The sequence below is a fragment of the Phyllobates terribilis genome, unplaced genomic scaffold (assembly GCF_046119375.1).
Source record: "Phyllobates terribilis strain yellow unplaced genomic scaffold, ASM4611937v1 Scaffold_3__8_contigs__length_932513732, whole genome shotgun sequence".
NCBI classification, from domain to species: domain Eukaryota; kingdom Metazoa; phylum Chordata; class Amphibia; order Anura; family Dendrobatidae; genus Phyllobates; species Phyllobates terribilis.
This window is the reverse complement of record NW_027362763.1, coordinates 82,916,216-82,920,720: the sequence shown is the minus strand read 5'-3', so window position 1 is coordinate 82,920,720 and position 4,505 is coordinate 82,916,216. Positions and strand designations below refer to the sequence as shown.

At 42.6% G+C, this 4,505-nt stretch overlaps 1 non-coding gene across 1 annotated transcript; it reads right to left on the bottom strand.

The window, feature by feature from the left end:
• Nucleotides 1–223: 223 nt before the first annotated feature.
• On the bottom strand, nt 224–295 carry TRNAA-UGC (transfer RNA alanine (anticodon UGC)). The gene has a single exon. It is a non-coding gene; the product is annotated as a tRNA-Ala (tRNA).
• Nucleotides 296–4,505: the final 4,210 nt, after the last annotated feature.

Genomic DNA, 4,505 nt, shown 5'->3' with positions numbered 1-4,505 from the left:
ACACTACCAGAATGCAGGCGTTTGGCCAGGCAAGGCCTTGTACTATATTTCAAACTCAGCCGGTGGTGGCAGCGAGTAATATTAATAATTGGGCTATTGTGAAGGTGGCAGTGACTGTACAGAGGGCATTAACATATATTCCATATGTTGGAATCCCTGATGAAATCCTGACACAGTGACAGCATGGTGAGATATAGAGTGATCTCTGTGGAATACATGACAATGGAGATGTTGGGGATTAAACCCGCGGCCTCATACATGCAAAGCATGCGCTCTACCACTGAGCTACATCCCCTGCATGTGTGTTATGCTCATATGCAAAACCCTAAGGGTATGTTCACACTTATTTGAAAGCAGAAATTTCTGCAGCATTTCCACATCTCTTGGCAGGAAAAACGCAGCGGCAAAAACGTGCTTTTTTTCCTGCATTTTTCTAGCGTTTTTAGACAGCAATAAATGACATGGAGATAGATAATGGAGATAGATTGAGTAGATAGATAGACAGATATATTGACCAACAGACGTACAGAGAGACATTTAGACATAGGAACAGACATATAGACAAATAATTGCACAACCACCCAACATATAATAACTTTGCACCCTGTGGAGCTTATCAGGCAGCTTTTAATGATTAAATAAAAAAACAAACAAAAAAAAATGACGTGGTGTATCCCCCCATGTAACCAGCAAAGTTAATTAAAGCAGACAACTGAGAGCTGATATTATCAGGCTGGGAAGGTCCCTGGTGATTGTGCATAAACATACCAGCCCGCAGCACAGCCCTCCATGTGCTCGCCGAGGTAGTCTGACTGCCATTAGGTACCGAGATGAGATCCTCAGACCTCTTGTGAGACCATATGCTGGTGAGGTTGGCCCTGGGTTCCTCCTAATGCAGGACAATGCCAGACCTCATGTGGCTGGAGTGTGTCAGCAGTTCCTGCAAGATGAAGGCATTGAAGCTATGGACTGGCCGCCCGTTCCCCAGACCTGAATCCGATTGAGCACATCTGGGACATCATGTCTCGCTCCATCCACCAACGTCACGTTGCACCACAGACTGTCCAGGAGTTGGCGGATGCTTTAGTCCAGGTCTGGGAGGAGATCCCACAGGAGACCATCCGCAACCTCATCAGGAGCATGCCCAGGCGTTGTAGGGAGGTCATACAGGCACATGGAGGCCACACACAATACTCAGCCTCATCAGGAGCATGCCCAGGCGTTGTAGGGAGGTCATACAGGCACGTGGAGGCCACACACAATACTCAGCCTCATCAGGAGCATGCCCAGGCGTTGTAGGGAGGTCATACAGGCACATGGAGGCCACACACAATACTCAGCCTCATCAGGAGCATGCCCAGGCGTTGTAGGGAGGTCATACAGGCACGTGGAGGCCACACACAATACTCAGCCTCATCAGGAGCATGCCCAGGCGTTGTAGGGAGGTCATACAGGCACGTGGAGGTCACACACAATACTCAGCCTCATCAGGAGCATGCCCAGGCGTTGTAGGGAGGTCATACAGGCACGTGGAGGTCACACACAATACTGAGCCTCATTTTGACTTGTTTTAAGGACATTACATCAGAGTTGGATCAGCCTGTAGTGTGTTATTCCACTTTAATTTTGGGGGTGACTCCAAATCCAGGCCTCCATTGGTTAATAAATGTGATTTCAATTGATGATTTTTGTGTGATTTTGTTGTCAGCACATTCAACTTTGTACAGAACAAAGTATTCAATGAGAAGATTTCATTCATTCAGATCTAGGATGTGTTATTTGAGTGCTCCCTTTATTATTTTGAGCAGTGTAAATACAGTTATATAAAAAGTTTGGGCACCCCTATTAATCTTAAGCTTAATGTTTTTTAAAAATTGGTGTTTTTGCAACAGCTATTTCATTTTGATATATGTAATAACTGTTGGACACAGTAATGTTTCTGCCTTGAAATGAGGTTTATTGTACTAACAGAAAATGTGCAATCTGCATTCAAACAAAATTTGACAGGTGCATAAGTATGGGCACCTCACCAGAAAAGTGACATTAATATTTAGTAGATCCTCCTTTTGCAAAAATAACAGCCTCTAGTCGCTTCCTGTAGCTTTTAATGAGTTCCTGGATCCTGGATGAAGGTATTTTTGACCATTCCTCTTTACGAAACAATTCCAGTTCAGTTAAGTTTGATGGTCGCTGAGCATGGACAGCCCTCTTCAAATGATCCCACAGATGTTCAATGATATTCAGGTCTGGGGACCGGGATGGCCATTCCAGAACATTGTAATTGTTCCTCTGCATGAATGCTTGAGTAGATTTGGAGCGGTGTTTTGGATCATTGTCTTGCTGAAAGATCCATCCCCTGCGTAACTTCAACTTTATCACTGATTCTTGAACATTATTGTCAAGAATCTGCTGATACTGAGTGGAATCCATGCGTCCCTCAACTTTAACAAGATTCCTGGCGCCGACATTGGCCACACAGCCCCAAAGCATGATGGAACCTCCACCAAATTTTACTGTGGGTAGCAAGTGTTTTTCTCGGAATGCTGTGTTTTTTTGCCGCCATGCATAATGCCTTTTTGTATGACCAAACAACTCAATCTTGGTTTCATCAGTCCACAGGACCTTCTTCCAAAAAAAAAATTGGCTTCTCCAATTGTGCTTTTGCATACCTCAGCCGACTCTGTTTGTGGCGTGCTTGCAGAAACGGCTTCTTTCGCATCACTCTCCCATACAGCTTCTCCTTGTGCAAAGTGCGTTGCATAGTTGACCGATGCACAGTGACACCATCTGCAGCAAGTTGATGCTGCAGCTCTCTGGAGGTGGTCTGAGGATTGTCCTTGACTGATCTCACCATTCTTCTTCTCTGCCTTTCTGATGTTTTTCTTGGCCTGCCACTTCTGGCCTTAACAATAACTGTCCCTGTGTTGTTCCATTTCCTTACTATGTTCCTCACAGTGGAAACTGACAGGTTAAATCTCTGAGACAGCTTTTTGTATCCTTCCCCTGAACAACTATGTTGAATAATCTTTGTTTTCAGATCATTTGACAGTTGTTTTGAGGAGCCCATGATGCCACTCTTCAGAGGAGATTCAAACAGGAGAACAACTTGTAAGTGGCCACTTTAAGTAGCTTTTCTCATGATTGCATACACCTGGCTATGAAGTTCAAAGCTCAATTAGGTTACAAAACCAAAAAAAGTGTTTTAGTACGTCAGTAAAAAGTAGGTAGGAGTATTTAAAACAAGAAAATGATAAGGGTGCCCATACTTATGCACCTGTCAAATTTTGTTTGAATGCAGATTGCACATTTTCTGTTAGTACAATAAACCTCATTTCAAGGCAGAAACATTACTGTGTCCAACAGTTATTACATATATCAAACTGAAATAGCTGTTGCAAAAACACCAATTTTTATAAAACATTAAGCTTAAGATTAATAGGGGTGCCCAAACTTTTTCATATAACTGTATAAGATGGATAGGTATACACACACAGAATATCAATGACATTTACATAATGGATGGTCGTGTGATGCAAAGAATAAAGAGAGAAACAATATAAAGACAAAAGAAAGTAAGTGGGATGTGTGCAAACAATGCTCCAGAGTGTAACAGTATACAGTATGGGGGTCTGACAGTATATGGAGGTCTGACAAAGGGAGAACTAAGTGCAAAATCAAATAACAAAGTTCCTGGAATATAATTGGAGAGATTTTATTAATTTATCACAAGACATGGATGCATGCGCTCTACCACTGAGATACATCCCTTGGATGGAGACTGATAGGAGGTCACATAAGTGACGGACGATCCATGACGCCGGCGCTGCGGTTATATTTCTCCTTATTCTCATGTGACCATTCTGATACATTTCTTCTCCCTCCTTGTATTAGCTCCTCTGTTTTTGGAACTCCCATAACAATAAATAAGAAAGCCGACACGTGCGCCACCGGCTCCCACCCACTCACTATGTGCATTATCTCTGTACTGTGACCTCACTATGTGCATTATCTATGTACTGTGACCTCACTATGTGCATTATTTATGTACTGTGACCTCACTATGTGCATTATCTCTGTACTGTGACCTCACTATGTGCATTATCTATGTACTGTGACCTCACTATGTGCATTATTTATGTACTGTGACCTCACTATGTGCATTATCTCTGTACTGTGACCTCACTATGTGCATTATCTATGTACTGTGAACTCACTATGTGCATTATTTATGTACTGTGACCTCACTATGTGTATTATCTCTGTACTGTGACATCACTATGTGTATTATCTCTGTACTGTGACCTCACTATGTGCATTATCTATGTACTGTGACCTCACTATCTGCATTATTTAGGTACTGTGACCTCACTATGTGCATTATCTCTGTACTGTGACCTCACTATGTACATTATCTATGTACTGTGACATCACTATGTGCATTATCTATGTACTGTGACCTCACTATGTGTATTATCTCTCTACTGTGACCTCACTATGTGCATTAT